The sequence below is a fragment of the Limulus polyphemus genome, unplaced genomic scaffold (assembly GCF_000517525.1).
Source record: "Limulus polyphemus unplaced genomic scaffold, Limulus_polyphemus-2.1.2 Scaffold775, whole genome shotgun sequence".
NCBI classification, from domain to species: Eukaryota; Metazoa; Arthropoda; class Merostomata; order Xiphosura; family Limulidae; genus Limulus; species Limulus polyphemus.
Genome location: NW_013666385.1, coordinates 45,725 through 62,802, shown reverse-complemented (window position 1 = coordinate 62,802; position 17,078 = coordinate 45,725). Strand labels below are relative to the sequence as shown.

The following is a 17,078-nucleotide window of genomic DNA, read 5'->3' as shown; positions in this document are numbered from 1 at the left end:
ATGCTCTTAGCTACAGTGTGAAATTTGCAACTAAAGATGAGTATGTAATCCACAGAAATGAGACATCTCTCCCACTGTAGTCCTCTAAGATTAAGTTCTATTTGACTCTTGAAAATAGCATGTTCATTACACAGACCAAATAACAATGTGGAATTCATACAATTATTCCAGAGTCCTGAAAGTATTCTTTGGTCTACTTTCATCATGCAGTTCAACTTCCTAGTAATCAGAAGTAATCATTACCACCTTCATCTACATAAAATCTTGGGGTTCTTTCTTTCTTTCTTCCTAATAATTACAAATGAAGATGACTATGCACTGTATGAAGGATCAATAATTCAGTCCTTCAACTCAATTTAAATGTTGACTATATCACTAATGTTCCAAGAAAGCCTGTACAGTGGTTGTTTTAACAGATGCACCTCACTTGTATCTATGACAGAATGTGTGATTGTTTTTTGATCTAATCAGTCATTTGGTTACAAACATATTAGCAAATTGCCTGAGCAATTCAATAGGTTCAAATTTCCTTGTGAAGTTCAGATCGCTGTTATAATTCTAAATTGCAAGCTTTAGATGTTTCAAATTCGAAGCTTTAGATGTTGTAGAAGTTCCACAGTCATTCTTGACACTCACTACTCAGCTACTTTGTGTTAGTTCTGCTTCTGTTCTTATGACTATTCCATCTGCTAGTTGAATAAATGAATTTCCACAGTTACAGATTAACACTGGTACAACATCCATGCTCACACAGGTCACTGTTCATACAAGTGCAGCCTCCTTTTCAAACAGAAGTGTTTCAGTAAATTATGTTACTGCAGCATATGGTGATAACACACTAAACTGTATCTATAGTACACCACACAACACTGCTTGCACATAAAGGGGAATTACCACATCTTTTCATCTTGCACACATGCAGTTCACTGTTTCAAGCCCAATCTGGTTTGTACTGGGTGATTTTACCACAGAAGTGCAGTTCATAAGCAAATGTGGCTGATAATTTACATATTAGATTAATCCCTAAGATACCAACTACTTTTGCTCAGCATGTGAAGTTCCCTAGACAAAATCAGAAACTCACCTCTCCACCACATCTGGCTTATCACCATTGGTTTTTCATGGAACATTGATGCACTGCAAAGAGGAGTGGGGAGTACACCAATAAAACCTCACATTCATGCTATGTCACATCCAGTCCATGGGTCTCTAAAGTTAACATTTTCTTAAATCGAAAATGTATATCCAATAATAGTTACCTTATAGCTATTACTCGACTGCCAGGGTTTATTCCTTTGCCAATCTAAGCATTGTTCTGATTTTTTCTCACTTGCTCCAGTCTTATATACTCCAATCAATTACCTTTGGCAATATTTATCTTGTGATACTATCCACCTTTGTCAATACACCTTCTATCCTCATTCAGATAATGTTATAACTTTTTCGAGACTGGCTCAATCCCAGTCTCTAACACCGGCTCTTAATGGGGAGGAATAATGGGAAAGGGTGTAAGTATTATTTATGAAAATTTAACTTTCAAAACATACCTCTTCTCACACTTACAGTTAGAATCCCACATTGATAAGGTGGAGAGGCCAGTGAGGGCATTAACCATACAGAGAGCATCTGCATAGATCATGAGTGTGTCAACAGGAGATTGGCACCCTAGTGGGAAAACTGCACAACATCCAGAATAAATATTCTCTTCACCCAGAACTTAATTTCTGTATTGTGGGTTGAATTTTATGTGATTTATTAACACTATAGGCCAGGCCACAATCAGATAGCCGAGGTTCCAGTATTCGGGGTTAGAATTAAAGAGCCATGGTCCCTATATCCCACATTGGGATATATATTTATGAATGAACCGCAACCAACATCCATAGAGTGATGCATTCCGAGCCACCAGAATCACGACAAGAAAGTAAGCAACACTGAAGAGGACAAACTTTCTTCTCAACCTCAAGAGGTCTGAAAGGCAATGCCCCAGGCTCAGAATGACAGGATCATGTACACCATACTAAACCTGAGGAAACTGAACTCATCTGGTCTGGATGTATAAACACTCATCCCCACTCCCCAACCATGTGGGCAAGGTAAATTCCACTTGCCCTCAGAATTATGGGGAGAGTGTGGAACAACTGTACTCAACCAAGGACCCAGGATGGGACCAGTCTGCATTTGAAATTATGAGAAGACAGTAGAACCTCATCCATGAACAGTGTGCTGAACCAATTTTGATTAAAAAGAAGGGCCATGTTCAACTCAACTGGATAGCCAAGTGTCAAATCTGAACCAGTATTACAAATAGGCTCCCACATAGGCTGGTGCCACTCATACTGACATCTGGGAAAAAACATAAAGAGACCAGTTTAGGAGGGCCCTCATCTTTACCTTCTTCTCCAAGAGTGGAGGAATTCATTCTAACACAATGGAGGAAAACCCTCTGTCCACCATCCAGTGGCTGGAAACTGGGTGTGATAAGGATCCCTTAGCTTCACTAATAGAATCTGGGTGGAGTAATGCACATTGAGAAGCCCTGAGGAACAGAATTTTTAATAGCAAATCAATTTATTCAATCCAATGATCAGCAAGGATGGGCAGGATCTCCTTATGCTTAATTCATGATAGTCCATGAATGATGGTCCAGCATAGTACAGTAACACCACCCAGTCAACCTTTAGGTGGTTGTACAGAACACCTCATTTTTACAGAGCCTGTTGCAACCTGTATAAAGTATACTGAATTAGTGGTTGCTTGTGAGGAATTGGTATGATAAAAGCACACATGCCTGGGCAACACTCACCAATGAGTGGGATCCTGCGAAAATGAAGTAAGGGATCCAGAAAGGTAGCAATGAAAATACTTACCCCTCTATATAATCTAGCAGAAATGGTTAAGATAGCTAAAGGGCGTAGGCAAAAATCCTCAGATGAAGATACTGCCAGATCATGCAAACAACATGAAATAAAACTAGTGGGAGATGTCCACATACCAATCCACACAATGTTCTCCAGTGGGCAATTCAAACCGGGCTGCCAAGGACATAGAAATGTGACAAATCTGATTAGACTTCATTCACAGAAAATTCCTCACCTTCAAACAGAGCCCAGAATAAAAAGTCATTGTCTAGCATTTCTAAAGGTATTACTGATGACAAGACCCTCACTGAACATTACCACGATAGAAATCTGATTCGACACAGAAGTGAGAAATAGTGATCTGACAGTGTCTTTGGTAAGAAAAACCAGTCTGCGAACATAGAGAGAATGAGAAAGCAGTCTGTGGACAAACAGTGCAAATCAATCTGACAAGCAATGTCTGTAGGTCAGCAGTCATTAAAAATATACACATAAAAGGGATTCATGGTATATGAGAATCAGGTCACAAATAGGTGTTAAGAAAGAGCATGTAATGTTACCTTAATCGGTTAGCCGAGTGTACCATGTCAGAACATGGCTGCCTCCACACATATATAGCCTGAGAAGAAGTGGAAGAGGGGGAGACTCTGTAAAATACTGTAGAAGCAGAAACCAGGGTGTATCTGCCAATCTGGTGCTATAAACAGAACCCAAAAATGGGTTGGAACAAATCATATCTAGTACCCTGGGTAATATATGAATTGAAGGGAATGCTTAGTGTTGTAATCCCCTCCTGTGTTGATGGAATGCATTCATTGCCAAAGCCTAAAGGTGAGACCAAATTGCCAGTAGTTGGGTGATCCAATGAGAGGCCAACCCACCAATCAGAGTTGCAAAATGAGAACCAACCAATAGAACCTTACGATGCAGCATCTATTCTGTTAAGATAAACTGTTTGGGTCAAGACAATTGATCTGCCATCGAAGCTATCACCTGTGGAAGATGACAAGCTAGTCGGGTGATATGATAGGAGTGATCTCGAGAAAGAAGATCCAAGGTTAAAAAATGAGCCCTGGACCAAGTGCCTCCTCGATGAGAAATATAAGACAACACCACAGTAAAGCCAGATGATTTTCCTCTTAATAAGCAGCATAGGTGATTATTATATGCCTTTGGGATCTGTTGGGGCTCAGCTCCAAGAATTTCTGGATGTGTGGTAAACCTTAGCCATGATTCCATGGGCACTAGAAGTCCTTGAGTCAGGATTAGTCATTCATTTCACATCTTCACCACTGTTATCCACCCAACCTATAGTGTTTCTGTCCCCTGCAGATTCTCAGGATTTGGAACTTAGTTCTAGGGCTGTCAGAGTTTGGTTGGTCTAGGGGTAGTGAGAGAGTCATGCTAGTTCTTCAGAGGTTTTATTCCCATCAGTTGTTGGGCATCAGAAAACAGGAGATTGGTGTCCAATCATTGATCTTTCTTGTCCATATCAATGCCTAGATTCTCCAATTTTCTCAAGTTACTCAATCTGAGTTGACATTTTATAGTGGGATTGTAGATGTCTAAGTTTGTTGTAATCAGATCTTATCTGCACATTGCCATAGTGGGGTCGTCCCACCACTATCAGTATTTTTTGTGCACAAGGTTCAGTATCGGGTTTTTACCTTCGAACTTGCATTGGCTTCCCATGGGTTTTGCTGTATCATAAAAATTTTTTCTCATAACTTCCATCCATTGCACTGTGCACACACCATTCCATAGACAACTGGTTACTGCTAGCACCATCTCGTTAGTTGTCAGAACATCACATCGTGATTCTGCATTCAGAAACAACCAAGGCAGGGTTCATTCTTAGGGCTGAGACATCTATTCTCGCTCCAACACAATATGTCGTCAATCTGGGTATTTTTTCATCATGTATCTCAGACAGGCTCAGCTGACTCCCATCTGGCTTCACATTACGGAACAGGAAGTCTGGCTCTTACTGACCCCTCCTTCTCCCACTGCATGGATGGTCCTCTCTCTTGATTCCTTCATGCCTTTTGGATAAGCGAGCAAGATATCCCTTCATTGGTCTTTATGTGACCAAAGGACCATAAATATCAATTCACTAGATTCTCTAGTTTCCTTATTCAGGATCATTCTTCAATCTCGAGAGGTTGTTAAGTCGGGACACTACTAAGATACGTGTTCCTCTACCGCCACCTGGTCCAGAGTTCCATCTCATCAAAAATGCCTTGCTCCAGGAATGGGGTACATATACTGACAGTCAGGAATTCCAGGGGGACTAAATAGCCAACAGACTAAAAGAAGGCATAGGAAAAAGTGAATCTAAGTTCCCTCCAGAATGTCGAGGATTGCCCCCCCCCCAGAGGAACACCACAGAACCAAATATATGTCTCCATCTCACTACGAATAAGATCACTGACAGTCTCAAACATTCAGTCTGTTGAATGCTTGTTCGCAATCAGTTGTTTAATAAATTATATTTCATTTTACACGTAATTTGTGTAGAAGGCGAGCTATATCAAAGAACTATTTTAAAAAACAACAGTAAGAGCACAGTCACATAAGTTCTTCATTTTTGGCTGAGTCTGAACAGATTCAACTTTAGACGGGTCTCTAAACAGTTCCTCTCTGCTGACTATGTGTCCAAATAAACTCACCTGTTGATGGAACAACTTACATTTCTTAGGATTCAACTTAAAGTTTTTTTTACTTCAACTACTCCAGAACTTTCTTTAGCACATCATAAGCATTATCAAAGGTCTTCCTATGTGCAATTATGTAGATGAGTACAATGTTCGACGGTAGTTCAGACAAAGCCCTTTCCACTAGATGTTGAAATGTAGCAGGTGCATTACAAAATTCAAATGAATATACAGCAAATTATCACAGTCCATCTCCTGCAGTAAAGGCTGTCTTCTTTCTAACTGCTTCATTGACTTGCATTTGTCAGTATCCACTCTAAAGATCCAAAGTTGAAAAAAACATTCTGATCCAGACAGAGTATCCAAAGTAGAATCAATCCTTGACATTGTTCTGGTGACTTCATTCACTTTAAGGTAGACCATACAGAACCTTGTCATCATGTCAAAAGATTTGTAAGGCAAGATTTTCCCTAAGTAAAACCATGTTGACTATCCAATAAAACTCTAAACTTTATTGAATGGCTTAGCATCCTTCTTGTGACTTCATTCACTTTAAGGTAGTCCATACAGAACCTTGTGGATCCATCTTTCTTCTTCACAAGAAAAATGGGTGATGCATGGAATAGTACTTGGTTCTATTACTACTTGTATGTTAACTGACATACAGGGGATACATCTCCAGCATCAAACTTAGGAGTTATTCTATTTGTTCAGCCTAAGCCCTGAGGTACACTAGAAAAGGCATCTTCATATCCTATGAACAAGTCATGCAATCTATGGTATTGATAAGTTGTAAGGCCTCCACAACTCCAGTTATACAGCTCATACAAGTGATGTGGTATGCTATCCTTATGTGAGGATTTGACAACAGACTTCCAACATCTTTTCTTAAAGGTGACTACTTCTGCTTCTTTGATGTGGAAGTACTATCTTGCAATGTCTCATCCAGAAATTGGTTCATTGTTTTCATGGCCCTAGAAGTTCAACCTCAGGTGTATTAATTCTCATTAAGTGCACAAGTATTTCCTGGTCATAGGCTGTGAAACTATTTGAAGCTAGCCTAATATCTCATCCCTGTCTCTGCATAAAATCAATTTCCAATATGCATTCTTCTTTGATGTCAATTACCCACACATCATAAGTCATAGAGAAGTTTGCTATGGAAAAAACAATTACCAACTTTCTTCTTGCTGCAACTTTATGTCCACTTGCTGTTTGTATCAATCCATCTCCTTTTTTCAAAAATGGAGGCAAGTTCCCACCTTCTGTTATCAAATCAGGTAGAACTATTGTTGCTGTAGAATCAGTGTCAATCAACAAACTGCAAGGATTCCCATCAATAAACCCGTGGACTGGTTTCTTTAAATGATCTTCTTATCTCATTTGGGGCAGATGGAGCATTCTCAGTTGAACTTACCTAATAAGTTTAGGTAATTTCTGTTTCCCAATCTCTGGATAGCCCTTTGTTATTTTTCTTTGATTTAGTTGGGCTAAAAGACTCATCCTTAGATATTTTTTCACTGTTGTATTAACAGCTGTTTATTCCACACAGGCTTAGCTGTAATAGCCCTCTTTCTCACATTTATAACTGTTTCCTTTTACTGACATTCTCTTGAAAGAGAACTTACTCCCTACATGCTTTTGCCTGCAGTTCCTGGCAATATTACCTTCCCAAGTCACACTTGAAACACCTATTGCCATATAGTTTATTTCCTACATTCTGTGTAACTAGCTGTCTAACTAACCCTTTCAGTATTTATATCATCAGAGGGAGTTAATGTTTCGTTACTACTCAATCTGATGATCCCATAACTTCAAAATGGTGCTTATCTGTGACTTTAATGGATTCAAGTTCCACTGCCAACTGGAAAGCTTCCTTTAAAGATATAAACTTACTCTGCTTCAACCTTATTCTCATATCCTTATCTGTTGTGGCATCTATACACTGATCACATGCCAACAAATCCATTACTTCACTGCAGCATTCAAGAAAGATGATTAGGAAAGCCTTTTCAAATTTTCCTCAAGTTAGCTAAGGTATCTTCTTTCCTATATACTCTGTTCAGAACTTTGCTCTAGATACTTTCTTCTGGTGTCTCACTCTGAACATATTGAGTAAGGTATACTAAAGTTCATTAGTTGTTAAAAAGTTTTCAGCTGGAAGAATACATAATGTCATTAAAACTGGTTCTTTTAAATGGGCAGCAAGAAGAATAGCTTGTTGTTCACCACTAAACCCATTCACACTGAACATTATTTCAAACTGAGCCTGATATGTCCAGGAGCATCAAGAGCCAGCACAAGCTCATTAAAAAGATTATCTTCAATTAGAACAGCAACAAGCTTATAAACAAGTCAAACTCATAGCAGGAACCGTTTTTAGCCCACAGTAGAACAGTAAACATTAATAAAGTAACAACAAATATCTATTAAGTATATATTATTTATTACTCAAATTATTATTTCAATGATTCTTAATGTATCAAACATCTACATGCAAAAAAAAGCCAAAAGTATGCTCTTTATAATTCAATGAAGATATAGCCTAAAAGTGCTTTGTGAGCTTTACAGGTTTCAGTCGCCCAAGCAATGGTCCAAGTCCGAGTCTATCTATCTATCTATATATAGATAATTTTCTTTACAAGCCTTTTATGTGGCACCTTGTCAAATGCTTTCTAAAAATCCAGATACACCAAATCTACACCCCTACCCTCATATACATAAGCAGTAACCTTTTCAAAGAATGTCAAAAGATTTGTATGGCAAGATTTTCCCTCAGTGAAACTATGTTGACTATCCAATAAAACTCTAAATTTTATTGAATGGCTTTGCAAATCATCTTTTATCAGACTTTCCAAACGTTTCTCACAACTAATGTAAGACTAATGGGCCTATAATTACATGGACATTTTTTATCCCCTCCCTTGAAAAGAAGAGTGACATTAGCTAACTCTCAATCCTATGGTACTTGCCCACTATTCAAGGACTGACAAAAAATAGTAGCAAGTGACTCACATATCCAATCCTTAACCTCCTTCAAAACCCTGGGAAATATTATCTGGCCCATAAGCCTTATCATTCTTTAAACTTCTCAATTTCTTCTTAACATGGTCAGAATTAATGTAGTCATCTTGTTTGATCTTGTTTCCATCTATCAACTGTTCAAGATGTGGAATACTACTTAAATCTTCATTAGTAAAAACTGAAGAAAAAGCAAAATTTAATAACCCATAACTCATCACATATGAGCATTCCTTTACCATCACTCAAAGGTCCTACTCCAATATTAGCATTTTGTTTACCCTTAATGTATTTAAAGAAATCCTTACTTTTAATTTTTACATTTTCAGCCAACCTTTTCTCATATATCCTTTTTGACATTCTAATTTCCTGTTTCACCAACTTTCTTGATTCTCTATAACCTTCCAAGTCTCTGCTCCTACCAGGCAATTTAAATTTCTTAAACTTATGATGCTATTCTTTCATTTTATCTCTATAATATTTGTGAGCCAATGTGGTTTTTACATACATATACTTTTTCTTTCTATAAAGAATATGTTTACCTTGAATATTCAAAAATGTATCTTTAAAAATTTTCCACATTTGATCAGTGTCTCCAAATAACTTAGCTGCTCAATTCATAACAGATAATTCTTGTCGCATCCCTTCAAAATTTGCTTTTTTGAAAGTTGTAACCAAAATACCATTATTTGTGATCTCCATATGCAACAAAACATTGAACCTAATAGAGCAATGATCACTTGCACCCAGATATTACCCAAATTTCACCCTCCCAACAATTTCTATATTAGTACTTAACAATAAATCTCAAGTGGCATTGTTTCTAATAGGTTCCTTGGCTTATTGGTGAAGAAAGCCATCTTGAACAGTTTCCAAAAACCTTTCTCCTTCATGGTTTGACTCTTAACATTTAGCAATCTATATGCCTGAAATTCAAATCACCCATAATTATGACTTCATTAACTGAAGTCTTATCTCATTGTAAGTTTCTCACTAATTTCATCAGTATCATTTAGTAGTCTGTAACAAATTCCCATTAAAAGCCTTTTCCCTTTATATCCACTAATAGAAACCCAAATGTATTCAATCTCCTTGCTGTTATCTTTGAGATCCTCAACTTCAACAGGATGTAACTCACATTTTACATATAAAGCCAATTCTCCCCCTCTCTTCAGTAATCTATCCCTATTAAATGACATATAACCCTGTTATTTCAAAGAAGTTTCTCTCATTAAAACCATCTAAGTGTAACCATGTTTCAGTTATTTCCATTATATTAAAGTCCTTCATTCCTACCAGTGCTCTAAAGTCATTATTTTATTTCTTATGCTTCTAGAATTACAATCATAACAAGTAAGCCTATCCTTAGAACTACATCTATACTTATTTCCTATGCTAAACTTTTCACTACATCTTCTATTTATTTTTATTTTTTTGCATTTAGGTTATTCTGGGCCTCCCCACTGTTTAGTTTTTACAGCTGAATTAATATCCCTTGCAAACAAGCTAGACCCTACCCTATTTAAATGCAAACCCTCCATTCCAAAAAGTTCCCTTCTCCCATATAACTGATCCCACAAGCTCAACCAGCCTGTCTGCTCATCCTTACAAATTAAGCTATGCCTAGCATTTAGCCCTAGTGACCTACTTATAACTTCATCCCTACAGTTAATTCTGGGCAGTATCCTTGACAAAATTAAATTATGGCCTTTATTTTTAAATGCCTTTATCAACCTCTTGTAGTTATTAATTTGCTCCTCTGACCTACCTTTCCTTACATCAATAGCCCCTATGTGCACAATAAAAACTGCATCTCTGCTCGTCCCTTTATTATATCTCCTGCTCTATCAGTTATATCCTCCATCTGTGCCTCTGGGTAGCATAATCTAATTCTTTTTTCTCAATTTACTCCACAGACTATCCTATCCACATAACTTGTCAAGTAATCACCTCCTTATCATCCACATCCTTCTCTGAACCTTTTCCTTCCCCCCATCTGCACAAGACAAGGGCTGAAATCTGTTACTCAATAGAACAGGCTCATTACAATTAAATCCACTACTTTTAGCCCTAATAGTACTATTTCTAACTTCCTGAAAGCCATTATTATCTAACGTATTCCTTTCATGCAAAAGCTTAAGCTCCTCTTTAAGTCCTGCTGCCATTTCTCACAGTCTACACTTCTCTATATCTATCGCTTCTACTTTAATTAGGATAACCTCCAACTTTTCCTCCATCGTATGAAACATTAAAAGAATCAAAGATAAACTTTCTATAGTACACAACCTAGGAAAAAAGCATATTCGAATTTTGGATTTACAAAATAATGCTATTAGTTTTCTGAATTATATCACTTTTGGTTATGCATTACTTTTAACGTTTTTAAGTTAAAGTGCTTTTTGTTACAGAATATAAAAGTTGCCTTAACTAGAGGTGATATAAAACGTTTTTGCCATTTAATATTTTATCGAGCCATATTAGTTTTTCTACTTGTTCAAAAACTGAGAAAAATAAACGATAGCTAACAAAAAGCAAGATGAATTCAGAAACCAAAAGATAGTAAGTCAAAATTCAATTTCCTATTGAACAGTAAAAACACGCTGCTCAATACGGTGTTTTCCGAGTAAAACTCATCACCTAAAATGTCTGAGGAGGCCAGACGTGGCCTAGTGGTTAATGCTACGGATAGGAAGTATCCAAGGTAATGACGTGAATACAATCTGCACTTTCAGCTGTGGGGGCGCTATTACTGCGAAAATCTTAGCTTGCGAGTGCTGCTGACTGGATAAAATTTTTAAATTAGGTATGGCTATTGCCTGAACCATAGTCTTTGACCTAGTCATTTAGCCCATATGTAGCATAACACTTATCCTGTTGAAAATATCAAATATTGTTTCAATACTGTAACTAGTAGCCTAAACCTTTCCACGTTTCACTCGCTAGCAAACAGTAGGACTACACAATTCATACTAAAAACTTATAATAATTCGTTTCTTACGCCGTTTTTTGTTCAAATAATATTTTCCAAGATACTTTTATATTTTCATAAATAAGTCGACGTATTTTTTCTGTTTATAATAAATATATTCATTATCAAAGCATACTGTATAATTTATTACGTTTATTAAAACAATCAAAGCAGTTTACGTGAAGGATGATGACGCCTGACATTTGTTCTATCAATCAACAAACTTAATGATCAAATCTTTCTCAACATTTTTTTGAAGTTTAATCTTACCTATTGATTAATTTTCGACTAATTTCTTAAAGTAGTATAAAATATATTTAAATTAGTGTTAGTTTCATATGACTGCATGTTCAGCTCTGTTTATGACAAACTTAATGCCCTCACGATGTGCGGGAACGTAGCAACTAGAGCATGACCATGTACTTTAAGTCGTGTGGTACAGTCTGTGCCTGACACTACAATATAAAAATTTCCATTACAGTAAACAAGTTACTAATCTGGTTATAATGAGAATCAGATGTACGAATAAAGACTTGGCCAAGTTATGCTAAACAGATAGTGACAAATAATTGTATTTAAAATATTACACAACTTTCGACTACTACCTAAGTAACTAAAGTACTATTATTATTCACCCCTTAATCCATTCAAATATACCATATTTACAACTATTTTTACCCCCATATAAATCATTATTTTTCGTATTTTTTGCATAATCTCAAAGATTAGTGAGAAATAAAAAGCATGTAACATATACAATCAAATTAATACTTAGTTGAGAACTTTTAAATATATATCGAACTGATTTTATAACAAAATTTAATCAAATTAACATTTCTTTTCGACCGGGATTTAAAAAAAAATCAAGGTCTTACCTCTCCACAAAACACGTTATACAAATTGCCACAGATTTATTTGCTACTTTTCCAACCCCGTGTTAGTAATCTTCTGAGAAAAAAAAGCGAATTTTTGATCCGATATGTAGACAAATCTGTAGAAAACATAGTGTATTATTCACTATATCGTGAACTGAGGTCATAAGTACACTTTTCTGCGATTGATGTTTCACGAACATCCTTCTTATGAATTGTTAATTGACAAACTTTTGAAAAAAAAAATTGAAAATAATAAATATTCTTCCTTCTTGAATTCAACATAACTCGCTGACAAACCAATCTAATTAGTCCAAACAAACACAGAAGCGATCACGCATTAGGTAATAAACTTAATTAGTAACAAATACAACGCCTTTTTTTTTTTTTTGCAAGTTACTCAGTAATCTTTTGCCTTAGTTTTGAACTGAACTCCTCTGTCGTGAACCACGATACTGGCTCATAATAGGGACTGCAAGGAATTGCACAAAAGCCTAATAGAATGTTCGGGCAAAAAGCACCTTAAACAGTAAATATTCAGTTCAAACAACACTTTAAAACCTTTACTATTAACTGCTAAGGTTGAACACAAATAAAAATGCGCAAAACGGCCATATGTAATTCTTATTATCATTATTATTCTCTTGCCAACCTACAACAAAAACAGCTTGATATATTGTACTCAAACCTTTTGTAGAATACTAAATAAGGTACTGCGAAGGTTGTAGGTGTATTGAAAAGTCGATTTGTCTCTTAAATATTTTACATAAACTAAAAACATCATAATTCTATTGTAAACGATGATATCATTACCCCTTGAAGTTAGCTTTTTTACAAACATCTGGCGTTCCTTTAGAAACCTGAAGTACAGGGTGAAACAGAAATTATCTGCCAATAATATATGAACATTAGATGATTGTAACATGTAGATACTTAATGCTTTGTGTACTATACAATCCGTGTCTTCAGTGAACCAACCCCTGTATTATGTATGAAGTGAAGGAGTAAAAAAAAAAAAATACTGTACACATAATATTAAATTTTATTACACACATTCGTAGAATATTTACTTTAAAAAGACACAAAAGTTTATTTAAAGCAACGTTTCAGAGGTATATGTTTTATTTGAAAAGGCTGTTTTTCTTCTGGTAAAATTTTATGCACTTGATGGGGGTTGTCTCTCAGTCTAGCATATATTTGCCCATTGCTATGTATTATATATAGAGAATTTAGTTACACAGAAACTATATGTGCTCACTATATTCTCAAACAAAACTTCATGACAATCTCCAGCTGCAACTTAACATTTTATATCTCGAAGTAATGCGATTGGTAGCTACAGTAAATCATCATGACCCGTATCAGCTAGCTACCAGCTATGTTTATTATCATTACAATATATAAAGTTACCTACCATATCAAGTAACCCTTTGCCCATTGTTGCAAAAAAAAAAAAAAAAAACAGCAAATAAGATATATAAAACATTGGGAATTTAAAAACCTGCAAATAGCGACTGTACAAAAATAAGCAACAAGGCTAAATATACTCTAGACATTATTTACTCAAACTACAAATCCCTCTTTTGACTCCACCAAATGTTATTATAAGTAACAGCATGGAGCCAAAATAGGGATTTGTAATTTGAGTAAATAACGGCTACAGTATCTCCAGCCTTGTTTGCTTACTTTTTTTTACTCTCTCTCTGTTTGCAGGTTTTTAAATTCCCAATTTTTTATCTATCTTATCTCATCTTTGGACAGCTTTACTTTTAAGAGTAAAACAATCGTGTCTAAAGTATTAACGTTCCTGGAATGTGAATCCGACCCGTTGCCACAAAAACGTGCTCCGCATTTGGGGTCGTATGTGCGCTACAAGAATGATAGTTAAATCCCACTATTCAACCAGACAAGAGTAGCCCAAGGATTGGTGTTTTTGAGTAGCGGCCTTCCCTGTAGTCTATAGTTCAGAGTGAGGAACAGCTATGCGTAGGTAGTCATTTGTAGATTTGCATGAAATTTTGAAACAAAAAAAAAACTTTTTAAACAGGCTAAACGTTCTTCCAAAAGATATATTTATTTTCCTATAAAAATAGCAAGGCATTTTTTTCCCAACAGACTCAGTGAAATAAAGATAAAATCGGCGTAAAAAATAAACTTTCTTCTGGGACACATTTCCAGACATAAAAACGCATGCAGACATTTTTGGCTCTCATTCACGTGATATTCAGACTATTGTTATAATTTAATTCGCCATTTCATGCATAATGGGTTTGTGGTTTAGAGTGCTAAATCGTGTTGTTGTAAGTTTACACATTAATAACAATTATTTATTAACCGCTTGTTTATCTATATCAATATACTAAAATGAGTTAAATTAGTTTATCCTGTTTCAGTATTTGTGCCACAACGATATTAACAAAATGCCAATAAAAGGTTAATACTAATAACTTTAGCTCAATCAGGTGAAACAACCAATTCAAATTGTCTATACTTTTTGTGAAGATAGAATATTATATTAACAACAAATAAGATTTCTTTTCGTCTGCATATCAGAAGTCTGTTAATACAATGTCTTATCTACATACTGTTCTAAGTTATATTTTCAGTGTTTTAATTCAAATGTTAACTAAAGGCTGCAGTGTAAGATCTAATTCACTAAATTGGGTAACAATGCACCTTTCATTCTTTGTAATTTTTAGTAACTAATCTGAGATTAATATAGTAAATATTTTTGACCATTTGAGTTGTGTCTTTCACAAGAAAATGCCTAGTTGAGAAACATTGATCTAATAAACTCGCCGAACAATAAAGTTACAGCAATACTACATATCATATGCGGCGAAAAATTTCGCCAATAACCGAAGATTCCGTCAAAAACGAAACGTTACACTTTAAAAACAAAAAATCCGAATTCGAATAAACATGTCTTGTAAAATTGTGTTAACTACTCCAAATCGGAATGATCACCTCAGATTTTAAACAAAATGTCACGAATTTTACTTCTTAGTGACAAAAAAATTCTTAAATCTTATCTTGCTATACGCCGCTTTTTTTTTTTCGGAAATGTATTTATTAAATTAGGACATTTAATAAAAGTCAAATTACTCAAATAAACACATCGTTATAGTGGGATAACACCATCTTTGCAGGTACTACTACTGGTCTTTTGTACAGAAGCTATTTTAAACACGAAAAACTCAGTTTGCAAAGCTCCAACATATGTACGCAATGTGGTAAAACCGAGATTTTCAAAAAGTCACTGTTTTATTTATTAATGGGTGTGTGGACTATAAAATGCACAATATAACATTCCAATAAAATAAAGCTTGTTTGTTAGTTTAATGTAATGCAAGGGATATGTCTTCCACCCAGATAAATTAGTATGGAGTAAAAAGTTTGTTCCCAAAAGACTTTGCTGATTCTACAAACCTGTGTGTATGCACATACTTTATATTTCAATCATGTTTTTTTAATTGTTTTTACAAGCGTTTATTTCCTTACTGTAAGACATTGTGAGACCGCAACTCTCTTCCTCCTCGTATCCTTCTAATTTCCGGAAAATTTTCAATTTGCGTTTCCAAGATTTTGAAAACTCTATTACTCTACTATACATTCTACAAAAAGAGAGAAAGAGAGCGTGTGTAAATAACGTCCAGTTAAATTAGCTTTATTTATATCATTACCCCCCCCCCTCCTCCAAATAATAATTCCAGGCTCGGGGCAAAATATTTAATGTGAAAACGATGACTGAAATAATATTTCACAAACACACTAAAACACTAAAAGCTACTATCTAAGTACCTTAGGATGATTTAATAGTAACTCACTGTTAAGTAGAGTATTTTTAGTAATTTAATAGTGCAGAATTTGAGGCATTTTACATTATTTTCAAATGCTTCAAAAATGGAAAATTATAATTTTTTAGAAAATTTCATGTATGATGTATTTACATGCAATATGCAGAAAAATTGAGTACAACTAATGAATGCATACGAGAAGTTACACAACGATGCTTGACCATGAAAGAATATATGTATATGAACTATAAACTACGATGCAGTCCAGACGATATTGAGAATCAATTGTTTACATTATCTATAAACTGACGTTTAGAACCATAATAGAGAGAAAGCTACGAGAAAAGTTTATATTGACTTGGACACAACTTTCATAAAAGGGTTTAGTCGTAACTTTGATGTGAAGACGGGAAGAGACACAAGTAAACAGGCTGCCAATTTACCATCTTCGACCATCACCAGTTATTGAAGTATTTTTGTTTTTGGTTCCAAGAATTACGATGAATTTGCAAAAACCAACCAATTAAGTGTCAGATCTACTTACGGGTTAGATGTGTACACTATTTGGTAAGTCATAACACTAAAGAAATATGTTTAAATACCTATGTTTTGGGGCTAAAAATCAGTCTCCCGACTCGAAGTAAAGATCTATTGGACCTGTTGTCGATTGCCAATTTCACCCAACTATGCCTGAAACTATGATAAAAGTATTGTTACGACAGGGGAACTCACGCGACGATGGGAGCATGCACGCTGGTGTTTCTCGAATTATCGAGGAACCCCGCGAATGTCCGAGTGTTTGCTTGGGGCCCTCTTTTTTAGTATATAAGCCAGGTGAAAAAAACCAGCGCGAGGGCAGAGATAGATAGATAGATTAAAGAGATAGATAATTGAGTCAAGCGAAC

The 17,078-nt window shown here is 35.6% G+C and overlaps 1 protein-coding gene across 5 annotated transcripts in view; it reads right to left on the bottom strand.

Annotated features, from left to right (window-relative positions):
* The window catches only part of LOC106460463, a 176,424-nt gene that overhangs the window by 119,365 nt on the left and 39,981 nt on the right, over nucleotides 1-17,078 (bottom strand). Inside the window, exon 1 of one of the 5 annotated variants that reach the window (XM_022387186.1) lies at nucleotides 12,380-12,429. The exons of 3 other annotated variants lie outside the window; for them this stretch is intronic. The gene's annotated coding sequence lies outside the window, so the exon portion shown is untranslated. Of the gene's footprint in view, nucleotides 1-11,173; nucleotides 11,269-12,379; nucleotides 12,430-17,078 lie in introns of those variants that run through there. One more of the 5 variants, XM_022387185.1, reaches the window with a different exon arrangement.